This window comes from Oenanthe melanoleuca, chromosome 2, assembly GCF_029582105.1.
Source record: "Oenanthe melanoleuca isolate GR-GAL-2019-014 chromosome 2, OMel1.0, whole genome shotgun sequence".
In the NCBI taxonomy this organism is placed as follows: Eukaryota; Metazoa; Chordata; class Aves; order Passeriformes; family Muscicapidae; genus Oenanthe; species Oenanthe melanoleuca.
The window spans coordinates 49,093,864-49,106,513 of record NC_079335.1 but is presented as its reverse complement, the minus strand read 5'-3'; the positions used below and the strand labels follow the sequence as shown (position 1 = coordinate 49,106,513).

The 12,650-nt window shown below is 41.4% G+C and overlaps 1 protein-coding gene across 9 annotated transcripts in view; it reads left to right on the top strand.

Annotated features, from left to right (window-relative positions):
• EPB41L3 (erythrocyte membrane protein band 4.1 like 3) overlaps positions 1 to 12,650 on the top strand; it is a 131,596-nt gene that overhangs the window by 45,718 nt on the left and 73,228 nt on the right. Inside the window, exon 1 of one of the 9 annotated variants that reach the window (XM_056483556.1) lies at positions 3,650 to 3,672. The exons of the other annotated variants lie outside the window; for them this stretch is intronic. The gene's annotated coding sequence lies outside the window, so the exon portion shown is untranslated. Of the gene's footprint in view, positions 1 to 3,649; positions 3,673 to 12,650 lie in introns of those variants that run through there. 9 annotated transcript variants of the gene reach the window in all.

The window sequence follows — 12,650 nt, the reverse complement described above, 5'->3', positions numbered from 1 at the left end:
CGCTAGGTAAGTGCTGCTGTAAAATCTCAAGAACAATCCTGGAAGGAGGAGCCCAGCTGTGGGGTTGAAAAGTGAAATGAGATGACAAGAGGTTTTTTTAACCTTGGAATTGTCTTTTCCATTTCTTCTGTCTTTCCCATTTAGATCCTTCCAGAAGACTAAGGCTTTGGTCAATTATATGTGCTTAAAGAGAAACACTGTAATGTAGCTTCCACTGTACTGGAGCATTATTCTTGTACAGCTGGAGCTGGCAGCCTTTCATTCCCTTACCACCTCCTTTTTTTCCTCCTAAAAATAGCAGCACACTACAGCAATATTACAGGAGAGGCAGAAGAGCGTTTCCTGAGCAACAATTTTTGCCGGGTAGTGGTTGAGGTAGCATCAAGAGCAGATTTGGGGGAAGCTGGAGGAAGATATAAATAGGAGCAGAACAAAATGGGACAGAGGCAGAATTGGTACGGAGAGGATGAGGCTGGCCAGAGAAAAGCCTCTGATGGTGATGTTCACTGGGCTGTGTAACAGCCTGCCTGGGGAGCTGGGAAAAACCTCAGCACTTGAATCATTTAGGAGTTGTCGAGACAGAGCACTCGGCAGCACTGTATGGGTAACAAACTCACGGTGCATAGGAGGCGTGGGTGACATGACCTAATTTCCATCTCTGATTTCTATGATTTATTAAAGAGTTTTGCAGACTTTCTCTTAGCAGGCTTAGAGCTGGAATTTGAAGCATAGCAATTAGGAGGATCCTTTAATACTGTGCCAGCACAGTTACTTGCAGGGGTAGTGTGCTAAGTGCAGCAAACAGAGGTTGGGACAGGCTCTGTGCCAGCTTAGATCTGGTATTGACACTGGTTTGCTTTCTGTGTTCAGTCCTGCCCTCAGTGCCACTACTCCTATTTGTGGATTAGAATCATCTATTCATTGGGCTATAGTGGATATTTTGGAAAAACAACAAACCACCCACAGCCACTTCTCATGCCACTGTATGTAATGACACTCTCAAGAAATAGAGAATAGCTGATTTGTCTCACTATCCTGATGTTGGGAATCCAGCAGGCAATGCTTCTGCTTTCACCAGTTTTCCGAGATAGAGAGAAAAGACAGTGCCCACTTCCTTCATCAATATATTTAAATATATTCAGCCAGACTTTCTGTCTGCATAAGCAATATACCTACTTTTATTTGCAAAAACTAAATATGCCACACAATTATTGTGATGGTGAAATGCTGATAGAACTAAATTACTTGAAAGCTAAACTAAACATACTTGAAAAGCTGACATTACACTTCTAAGTGTTGGTGCCAAGGTTGTTATTTCTGGTCTTTTACCTGTTGACCACAGTTCTTGTGAAGCTCAACCACACAGAAATTCATCCTTATGGTTGGAAAGTATTCTACCCTCACCTGCTACTTCTGTGACTTTGATTTCTTGATTTATTCTTCTTAGTGTGAACCTGAAACTGTTTATCTTACACTTGCATCATATATAAAGTAGGAATCCTTTTTGTGTAGCTTCTATGCCAACATGATAATGCAGAGCAGCAAAGCCAGTGCTTTTCTCAGCCCTAGGGGACAGTGATAGAATTAAATATGCAGAGCTGAGGAATAAAAAAAGTTCCTCCTTTTTAAATTTTTACCAACTTCCCATTGCTGTGCTGTAGGAACAGACATAAAATGTCTCTTGTCAGTACAGGGCAAACTGCATGGTTTTGGGGTTGCCCATGGGGGCAAAATGGTTACACTGACCAGAAGAATACCAGCAACTTCTAACAGGAATGTCTGTATTTAAGCAAACTCTTTAGCTGGCTTTGGACTCCCTCTCTGTCAAGCTCCAATGTTGTTTTTACCTATTTGCTTTGCAGACATGATCACTGTATTTTCTCCATCCCTTGTGTTCTGAATCACCTTGCCTCACCCCAGCAGAAGTTTGGTTATTGCAATTTATTTTCCTGTGTCCTGTTTCCTTGTGTCCTGCATTTTCCATCATCTGAAGTGCCCTTTTCTAACTCTAGCCAGCGTTTCTCCTATCTAAAAGCAAAGTAGCTGGTATGTGAAGAGATGGCCCCTGTGACCTTCTGATCCTATGATGTTGCTTTGAAGAATACTGTCAGTGTAGCTATACCTTCTTCATTTAACCAGTTTGTGGAAATTGATATGAGTGTTTGATATTTCCATAGATTTGTAAGAAAGCTTGCTGTGGTTTGTTTTTTTTTTTCCTAAGTAAAAAATTGCTGGTATGCACTGGAAGATGCAGCAACAAAGCATCATATTAATCACTTTCTAATTGCAAAAGAAGATACCCACCACTCTCTGGCTTCTGAACTGTTATAAAGGGATAAAACAGATACATTAGCTACATACCACATTATGTTCTTTACTGAAAATACTTTGCCACCTTTCTTTTAAGGCATGCCAAGGTTATCATTGTTCCTAACCTGCAGAACTGTGCGTGTGCTTCCTTGATAGTGTCCTCTGTGCCTGGAATGTTGTTGTAGGAAGAAAAAGCTCTGCAGGACAGTATTTGGCAAACAGATCAAGGTCTCAGCCAAGGAAATACATTGTCTGCTCATTTTCTAAACAAAACTAGCTCAGCTGAAGGCATGTGTTTTGTATCTGGTTTCCACTGGCTGTATTTTGATTTTGTAAAGTAGATGTGATATGCAATTATTTCTGCAAACGTGATGTTGTTTAAAAAACACTAGTTGTTAAATATTTCTTAATTAAATGTTGGCTGCTGAGCCTGAAAGAAACTGTCCAGAAATTCAGAAGGGATAGCACAAACATTAACAAGAGTCTGAATAAGAGTTTACATAATGAATGGAATTATTTCCTACTTAAAAACAGACTGGAGATGTGGGCTGAGCAGAATTCTTTCTTTGACTAATCTCATGTTTAAGCCCAGCATCTTTACATTTCCAACGCTGGCATTTAGTCTTCATTTGAAGACCTTGGTGAGCCTACTCTTAACCTACTATTCTGAAGTTGTGATGTATGGAAACCCCATTTTATTAACTCTGTGGAAATGTTTAGAACTTTATTTCTTTCTCAACTCAACTGGTAGGGCACGCAGTGAGGAAACTATTGATCACTTATACTAGAGAGGTACAAAACTGGGATATTAGAGTAATATATGGCATTGCTTAAGATAACAGTTCTGCAAAATTCGTGTTATCTTCCAGAACTGGGGTGATGAGGCATGATGACAAGTGCATTCCTTTAGAAGAAGGCAATTCCTTGAAAACTTAGTGTGAGCTTGGAGAACTTTACAGACATACAGTTTCAAATAAAAAAGCTCCTCAGACTCCTAAGTCCCCCCAATCAGAACCACAAGTACAGAACACACAGCTCTTTCAAGGTGCAGATAAATGCCTCAGCTTTGTTTCTGTCACCTTCCTTGCAAACCACAGCATTTCTTATCAGTGGGCCTGCCCAGGGTCCTCCTCTGCTTTGGAAAACAAAGGGAAGGAGGTAGCAGTGGGTACAAGGACAAGGTTCTGGGCCCTTCCAGATGTTGTGCTTGCAAGGAGTGGGACTTCAGCCTGTGGTGCTGCAAGACACAGCTTCCCCTTCTGAAGGATGCTCCCTAGTAGCTCCTGGGGCTGGTGGCTGACTGACTGCTCTGCTTGGTCTTTTGTCGTAGGCACCGCCAAGATGAATGATTCAGTTTGTCAGGTGAGAATTTAAATTTCATCAGTCACACCTCTTCTAAAGTTATCCTATGATTAAAAATGACAAAGGGGTTTCAATGAAACACTGTTTTTATGTTCTCCTAACCTCTCAACATGTACGTATTTGAAGCTTAAGAGTGTCACACGCACTCTTCAAAATTCATCTTTAAAATTATATGTTTAATGTAAGGAGGGAGAAAAGTTTAAAGAGAGCTGAAAGTGTATCCATTTTCACTTAAAATGTTGACCTCTCTTGCCTTGCTGCTAGGAACAAGCCATAGCTGTTCAGGATTTGAATTTTTGCACCTGTCTGGCATGATCTCTTTGCTGAGAAGTGATGCTTTTAGCCTTGACAAAACCGGAATGATTAATCTGGTAACCTACCAAAATAGCTTTACAATAGTTGATAAATCCACAGTTACTGAAATCCATTAGAATCTTAATGTTAAATTGTTATTCTCAAGCAGTATTATAACATGAAAAACCAATACATTCCTTTACTGAAGCTGCCCCACTTTGTTGAAATAGCTGCTAACTTCCAGCAAGGTTGCAGCTTCATCCCCTTCCTGCAGTTTCATGAATATGAAGGTTGCATCTTGGCACTCAATTTTACTCTGCCCCACGAGGCAAAAGGCCAAACCAAAGCATGCTGTGATTCCTGAACATGTTGCAGGAGACCCTGAGGTGGCTGATCCCCAACATCCCTTCAGCTGCAGGCTACAGGCTGTCAGGATTGCCAGCTGGCACTTGCCAGTCATACTATGAATGGAGCCTGCTTGCTGTGTTCTGTGATGGTGCTTCAGCAGTCAAGCAGATGTTGCCCTCCTCTATAACAGGCAGTATTTAGAGATACAGGCTCCTGGGTTTTGGTGTGCAGAGCTGCAGAGCTCTGGGATTGAGGATGATGTACATGTCTCTCCAGCCTTCAGGTTTGGGGTGGGGGAACTTTGTGGGCTCAGAGGCTCAGCAGCTCACAAAAATAACAGCATTTTGTGGCTGTTAGGAGGAGTTTTCTTGTACTGGATCTGAAGGGCTTGTGGATGAACCCCGTGCTGTATGTCCACTAGGTGCTACGCTGCCTTCCCCTGTTCAGCTTCTTCAGGGCCTTGTTGTGTCATGTTACCAAAAAATACAGCATTTGCTTCAGACTTCTTCTCCCTTTTTCAACTGTGAAGCCAGTAATTTTCTTATGAAATATCAAGTCCTCTTGAGCACTGCAAGAATAGTACAGATGGAAATGTTGTCAACCAGCTCTGCTGTTCAAGTAATCTCTTATGAGAATGTGAAAAACACATTTTCAAGATTGAAGTGCTAACCCCAATTTACTGGTGCAATCTAAAGTAAGATATTAGGCCTTTCATTATTTTAATTCAGGCTCCTGTTTAAACTTTGGGCTTGAATCAAACAGCTTTGTAAATGCTGTTGTTATACAGCTCTTTCTAGTATATTTTCCATGGAAAATGTGTAAACACATGCAGTGTTTATGCATCAGTTTTCAAGCTCTTTGCATTCCAGCTACTGGCACTATAAAAATGCATTAGTTTAATTGTTAAGATACTAGAATTTGGACATTTAATTTCTCTGGTAAAAGATGAGACAGTTTGTAAGTGAATGGAAGGTTTTTAGCCAAAAACCTGTAAGTGTAAGAGGCTTTGGTTCTAGTCCATGGTCTTGGAAATTGGAAAAAGAGCTTTTTAAGGACTGCTTAGAAAGAAATGATGGATATTGGTGCCATCTCTTAGTGTGGCAGCTGGAAAGTTTAATTATAGGCTGGGAAGTCAGTTAGGGATTAAGGAACGTGTTAGCAGAAGGGGTGAATGTTAATGACAGCTGTTTGCTGTAGGCTTCAGCGAGGCAAAGAACATATAGAACACAAGCATAGGGACAAACATATGCTGGCTTTGGACATCCAAAAACTCCAGGCCTTTGTGCCTTGGCACATGACCAGTTTGTGTAAATTCATTTTACTACCTCACACATGTGGAGGGGGGAAAAATTCTTTCTTTCAGTTGCAGAGTCCTCAGCACAGGGGAGCTTGTGTTCGCAGTTGGAAAACAGCATCTGGGCCAGGGATAAATATAAATTGGGAGAGAAGCATGTACTCATATCCTCATTGGGAGAGTGGAATTGGCCTGAGAGAAGGGGATCCATACAATGAAATGTTTGGGTTGAAGCCCTGACATCCACATGCCTTGCACTGGCTTTGCTCTTGTCCCAAACAGCACACTGCCTGTGCAAAGACCTGTGAACTAAAACAGGTTAGAAAACCCATGGCACGGAGTGTAGGGGTTATAAGCACATTGTACCTTGTGTTGCAGAGCCACACCTGCAGTTTGAAGGAAACTCCAAATCCTTTTGCTTCTGAAGGTGATTGGGAAATAGTTCTGCATCTGCTCAGGGTACCCATAAATCCTGTTGTACAGGTCAGGCACCACTGCTGAGGTTAGAAACAGTGCAAAGGACACTGTTACAGCCAACACAGGGTTAAGGCCAAATCAGTCTTCCTGTTCTGTCATTTTCCTAGGTGCTCAGTTAAGGTTTTTTCATTCAAGTACACTCAGTCTGTTCTGAAAATAGCTAAATTGCATTTTTTTTTCTTCTGTGGCATAGGTTTTTCACTATAAAAGTTTTGTTTGAGTGAAGAGGAGTTGGAAGGGATGTGTGCCAGACTTAAGCTTGCTAGGTGCATACATGACTTGACAAGTCTGCTTTCTAGCAAAAAACTGCTTTCTACAGTAACCAGATGTCATCCTCTGAGAGGACAGAGAATGATAACATAAGCCATCTTCTGAAAAAACAAAAACCCCTCAAAAATTGTACAAAAAAACGCCAAACCCAAGAAACAAACTCCCAAAGGCAACTCAAAAAACCCAACTAGCCCACAAAATCCAAACCAAAACTCCAGCCCTTTTGTTATGAAGAATGTTTGAAACAGATGTGCAATCATGGCTTGTTGGTGTTTCTACTCTTAGAGAAGTTTGGATTTATCATTCTTGTATTGGAGTTTTAAAACTGCCTTCCATTCAACCATAGTAGCAAACCTACTGTACCTTACAGACTGCTATGGCCACAGTATTAAAGGAATAAACTCAGAGAATCATATTCTCCATTAAAATTGAGCTAATTTGAATACGTGCCTTATTTATAATAAAACTTGCAGGGCACAAAAATGTATTTAGTTTAATAAGCTGCAAAACTGTCTCCTATGAGACTTCTGAGTGTTACAATACTGAGATTGTTGCAAAAATAATTCAGTCTGTCTGCACTTACTTACATGTGACCAACCATAAGGAACATATGGCTGTGGTGTATAGGGTGGTACAGCTGAATGCTTGAAAAATAACAAAAGGATCTTCATAAAAACGTTGGAAGCTTTTGGGTGCTTGCCAGTTTTGGTTACAGCTGGAGCTGGGTGGTTGAGTGAAGGGGCTGATGGTATTTTCTGTCCTTGCTGGCTTGAGAGGGTGCTGGGAGGCTGCAGTGGCACATAGGGGTTGTGGGTCCCTCTCTGGCCCTGCTGCTTCCCCCTCACTGAGGAGGGACAAAGGCATTTACACCTCTTGTTCTTGGAGGGCTTGCAGTCCATGGGAAGCTGTCTGGCATTGGACAGAAAGTGCTTCAGAAAGTGCTATTTAAAATACTGAACAAGCATTCACAGCAGGAATTTCCTGTCGTCTGAAGTGTGAGCAGAGGAAGAGGAAAAAGGAAAAAACCCTAATAAAATGCATCTCACTTTGGGGGTGGTGAAGCTGCATACTTGAACCTGTGTCACTTAAGGTTATGTCAGTGCTGGTCAAGTAATGTGCTGAACTGCAGATGGAACAATAAGAAATAAAAATAATCCTTGTCTTTTTGGAGGCAGCACACTTTTACAAGACTGTAAAAGATTGTAAATGGGGTGTAACAGGGAAGAGCCTTGAATGTGTGTGTTTTGGAAGTTGTGCCCTTGATTGTGTGCTTGCATGGGAGCAAGAGAAGAAATCTCTAACTTTCTCAGTCTGCAGGCTGCTGTGGTTTTCTGGGTAGTTTCAGTTTTGTTTTTGTTGGTTTTTTTTCGTCCAGTTGATTGTTCTCCCCTCCTCCCCCCACCCTTCTCACCCCCCCTTGGAAAACCCTTTAATTGCAGCTGTAATTCTGAGGCTTAGATACAGTTCTGGGCAAATATGGTCCTGCTATGTTCCTGGTCTTATTTACTACTAATGGATTAGACAAAAAAGAAAGTCTCAGAACCCCACCCTGAAATATTGCAAGCTGCTTTTCTTCTTAAGAACTCCTAAATATCCAAGCCCACACTTGCATCCACTTAAGCCAGCTTGAACTAGCTTCTCTGCAAGTTTTCAGCTGTCTGAATGCCAGCCATTGTCTACCACATGGTTGGAATGAAGCAGTATCCTATACTGGCCTGTCAGCTCTTTCTTGGCTTCATGTCCCCAAGGCACATCTGCTGCCAGTACCAAAGGTAGGAAGAGAAGGTCTCCTTGGTGGTGTAATGTAGGCTGGGGTTTTGTTCCCTCTTGAGAATCCAGTATCAAAATTGTTCTTAAAATACATGTTATAGGAATCAGCCTCAATCTCTTGATTTTCCCATTTTTTCATTGGTGAGGCAGAGCATGTAGTTCATTACATGAGTGTATTATGATGCCCAGAATTAACCTGAAATTGCAGTCTTTCCTCACCATTTAACTTTTGGTTCAGTAAGGGCTGAGCCAAACATTTGCCAGCATACTCAGAGGAACATGACACTTCTGTTGCAAATAACTTTTCCCCAAAAGCACTGCTTGAATTGGAACAGTTTGGGCTCTGGCTTGCAGCCATGGGTTCACCTAAGCATGTTACACAAAGTGACAGATAGACAGAGGTAATACATATTTTAATGTGCTTGACTCAGCTAGAGACCACAAAATGAGGTAGACTAGACTTTGCTTTCCTAGCAGATGTGAGCTTGCTCTCAATTTATTAATAAGTTACGACACTGCCAGCAAGGCCACTCAGGTCGCCTTAATGGCCCTGTGGCTCTAGAAAGTGGACAAGAGCACAGAGTTCTGCCTTGTTTGGAAGGTGTTCTCAGCTCCTGTGAAACCATTACAGCAAACATGCTGGGGGTCAGCCTGCCCAAATTTCTGATGTCCCCAAGACCTGTCAAGGGGCTGGAGTGCCAATGTCAGCAATGAATGGAAATTATAGGTAAAACTGAAAATGTTTCCAATTGGTACTCCCTAATATTTTAATAAATATGAGAGTATTGTGGCATTAATGTACTTTGCATACAGGGAGCTGCAGTTGTTCCAACATAAATCATGTGCACTCTTGTCACTGAAACTAGATCTTGTATGGTAATAAATGCTTTAATTTTTTGAATGATACCCAACAAAGAGAAGGGACTGTGTAAGTAGCATTTAGAAAAAATAATCAAGTAATATCTAGCTGGTAAGTGGGGTTTTTTCCTCAACTTTTTGTTGAATAAAATGTAGCTAAGGTGGTTTTTATCCACAAGGGAGATCCATGGGCTAGAGTGTGGGGAAAACAGTGTGGGATTATGAATGGATCAAAGGTTAAAGCTATGTCAATAATTGTCATAATATGGTGAAAAAATTGAACTCTTTGCTAGCTGGAGCTATGAAGAGAAGTATTATTTTCAGACATAAAGCCATCCTTGCAAGCTATTCAGCATCAGTAAGGATCTACAGCTGAAAGCAGGGTTTGGATACTTTGCTCTGGAAAGAGGTGAACTGATGGCAAAGAGAACAGAGGAGAGAAGAAAGAGCCTGAGAGAGCTAAAAATAGCACTTGCCAGAAGAGGAGAGAGTGGTCTGAGGGGCAAACAGCAGCTGTCTGTGAGCTGCAGAGCCATGCTATGCATTCACTATTGTCAGGGTGAGGAGAACTCAGTCCATTTCTAGTGGGAAGTATTAGGTCAGACATTTGGGAAAATTTTCCTAAACAGTAAGGCTAGGGAACCATTGCAATAATTGGCCTATGGGGAACATGTAAACTTCAGCATTGTGGGATTTTAGTAGCAGGTGAAGTAAATATATGTCAGGTAGAGTTTAGACAAAGGGGGCTGGGAAGGGGACCATGGAGCATTCATTGAAGTCAGTGTGCAAGACAAGCTCCCTAATTAAGATCCAATATGTGTCTGATGTGCTTGTTTTGTGGTGGTGCTTTTGGCATGTTTGCATGTCTGCATCTCTCAAAGAAAATGTAGTGGCTGCTGCTGGATAATTAATGCCATTCTGGAGCTGGGAAAAGAGTGAGTTGGTTTCTCGCTTCTTTGCAAGCCTTTAAAGCAATGATTCCTTGAGGGTGAAGTGGCTGTGGCCCCAGCTGTAGTAAAACATGTGCATATAGTGAAGGTGACAGCAGAAGGGGTTGGAGCCCAGCTGCAGGGTACCACTTCCCTGGAGCATTCGTGACATCCAGGGAGGGGGTGGATTACCTCATTCATTTTTTAGTTCAGATGTAATGGCCCTGTGAATATTGGCATGTAGTTTTGTGTCCCCACAGGAAACAGACTGCAGAGTGAGCAGAAGAGGGGAAGGAGAGGTGAAATGTGACTCTGTTCTTAATCTAGCACCAGACATAGCTCTAGGAGAAGCTTGTGGTTGTTGAGTCATCATTTATGATGCTCTTGGGAGTAACTTTATTTTCTACACTACATGTTTATTAGTTCCTGAGAAGGCTGAATTGTGCACTAAGGTATCAAAGTTGTTTGATACGTTAAACTTTGAAATTATAAATGCCTTCTTGGGCAGATCTTTCCAGTAAGGAGTGAGGCAGTCACCCAGTTATCTTTTTTTTTTCCCCACCCAAATTAGCATATAGTGTGGAGTGTAAATGAATTTTACATGCTGTGACCTGAAGGAAGAAACTGAAGAAAATGGATTGGCATAAAATGATCATTAGTTACAAGGCACAGAAGTCCTTTGTCACTTTGTCAGAGAGACCTGCATAGGGTCCTGCACAACATCAGGAGGAAAGATGGCAAAAGCCAGTGTTCATGGACTTGTTTCACTCATTTGGGCACTAACCTCATTAGCACATTCGACAAGTTTGAAACTCAGCACACTAAATAGGGTCTGGTATCAAAGTCTCTCACTTTGTTTCTGAATTGTAGCATTCTCTCTTAAATTAAGGTAGATTGTAGTGATAGAACTAGTGGTTTGTATCATTAAAAGCACACCATAAAATTTAGCAAAGGTATGTTTAAAGAAAAGTATGTGGGGAAGGAAATAATTTAAATTTTAAAATGATTTGTTCCAGAATTTGGGAATTGCAGCACCTAGCTTAATTACCTTCACTTCTTCTCTCAAATTGTCAACTTGATACAGAATAATACAGAATACAATTTTTTTTATTATCATTTTAAGTGGTCATTTTCTATTGAGTAACCTAGATTTATGAGGCTTGCTGTTTTGAAACCCTAGTGATTTCAAAGCTGCAAAGAGCTTTTCTTTCTCCTTCTGCTGCAAGAGTTTGTCCATTTTTTTTTTTCCTTTTTTTTTTTTTTTTTTTTTCTGACTGCTGTCTTGTGGGGACACTTTAGGCCACCTGTCTGTCTCAATTCCTTCAACCCCTTCTGTCCTCTCTGAGCTGCTGTCATTTCTCTGTGTCTGAACTCCAAGAAGGTCATGTACATTGCAGAGGAATTGCCAGATCTGGTGACATCCATCTTCAGAGACAGCATAATCCAGTATAACACTGGGTCAGGAGTATATAATGTAATTACTATGGAGCTGTATGTGGAGCATTTCAGGGTTTAATAGGTAAAAAGGGTTAGAGCCTCTTTAAAGATAGCTATTATCTTTGTCAGGCTGTATTGGATACTGGTCTGCAAATCCTTGTAGTTTGGTGTAGCTGCACAGATGGTGAAAGGTTTTGGCTTTACTGGGGTGTTAAGTGAAGACACCAAGAGCTTGCTCTTAATTCCTTTCAGAGCTGATCATGCAAAGGACCCTCAGGACTCAGCTGGTGTGCACTGGGAGCTGTGAACATGCTTTGGAAGCATGTAACTAAAATGGTCTAAAGGATGTAATCAGTGTGACTGGCTCTGGAAGAAATCCTGCTTTCTGGCTGATTTTAAATGAGATCAGTCTACAGATGCCTGTACCCACCATAAATACACTTGTTTGTGTGTTTCTACTCTGACCAATTTGTTTCTGGAGATCCCTGCTCTCACACCATCCCCAGATCCTGGTTTGCATCCAACACATGATTTTACAGCTGGTGTCTGTGGGGCATTAGGGCTGACTGTTGGCATGTGCATTTGAGTTTTGGGTGGGGGGAAATGCTGGACTGCATTTTCAGAGGATGCTGGGAGAATGTTTTTGCAGTGACAGTGTAACCTGGAGCACAAGTGCCATGGGCTAGCTGCTGGTGCCAATTGAACAGTATTTTTGTAATCTGTAGCAAGTAATTAAAGCTCTGGGGAGCATGGAGATCCCAGAAGAGTTTAGGTATAAGAACCCAGCTGTCTGATGCCATGGGTTTGGTTGTTTAGGCTCACAAGATTTTAATTTGTTTGGGGAGCCAGTGGTTTCCTTGATGCAGTGCTCCATAGTGAAAAGTCTTTTACTTGATATTGCAGGACATGTTTTATACTCAAAACTGACATGAATGGCCAGGAGATTAAAATCTAAATATGAATTGAATTATCCATTTCAGAAAAACAAAAGCTATGGTGACTAAAAACACTCTGATGCCTCACCATCAAGCCACTGCATCAGACACATTGAGTGCCTTCAAAAGTTGAAACACAGGGTGTAAAATTACTGTAAATTAGTAAAGAGGAAGGAACAAAAGGAAAAGAGAAAGGTGAAGTTGGACTACTTTTGTCCCCAGGCCTCAGCATGATGGCTCTCAACACAGAGAGCTGTCTTTATTTAACTAGGACCCAGCATAAATTCAGGGTGCTTCTTCTGCACTTTTTCACTGCCTGTGACTTCTTTCTTCCTTTTGTATCTGCCTGAATTTTTGAAGTTTTTT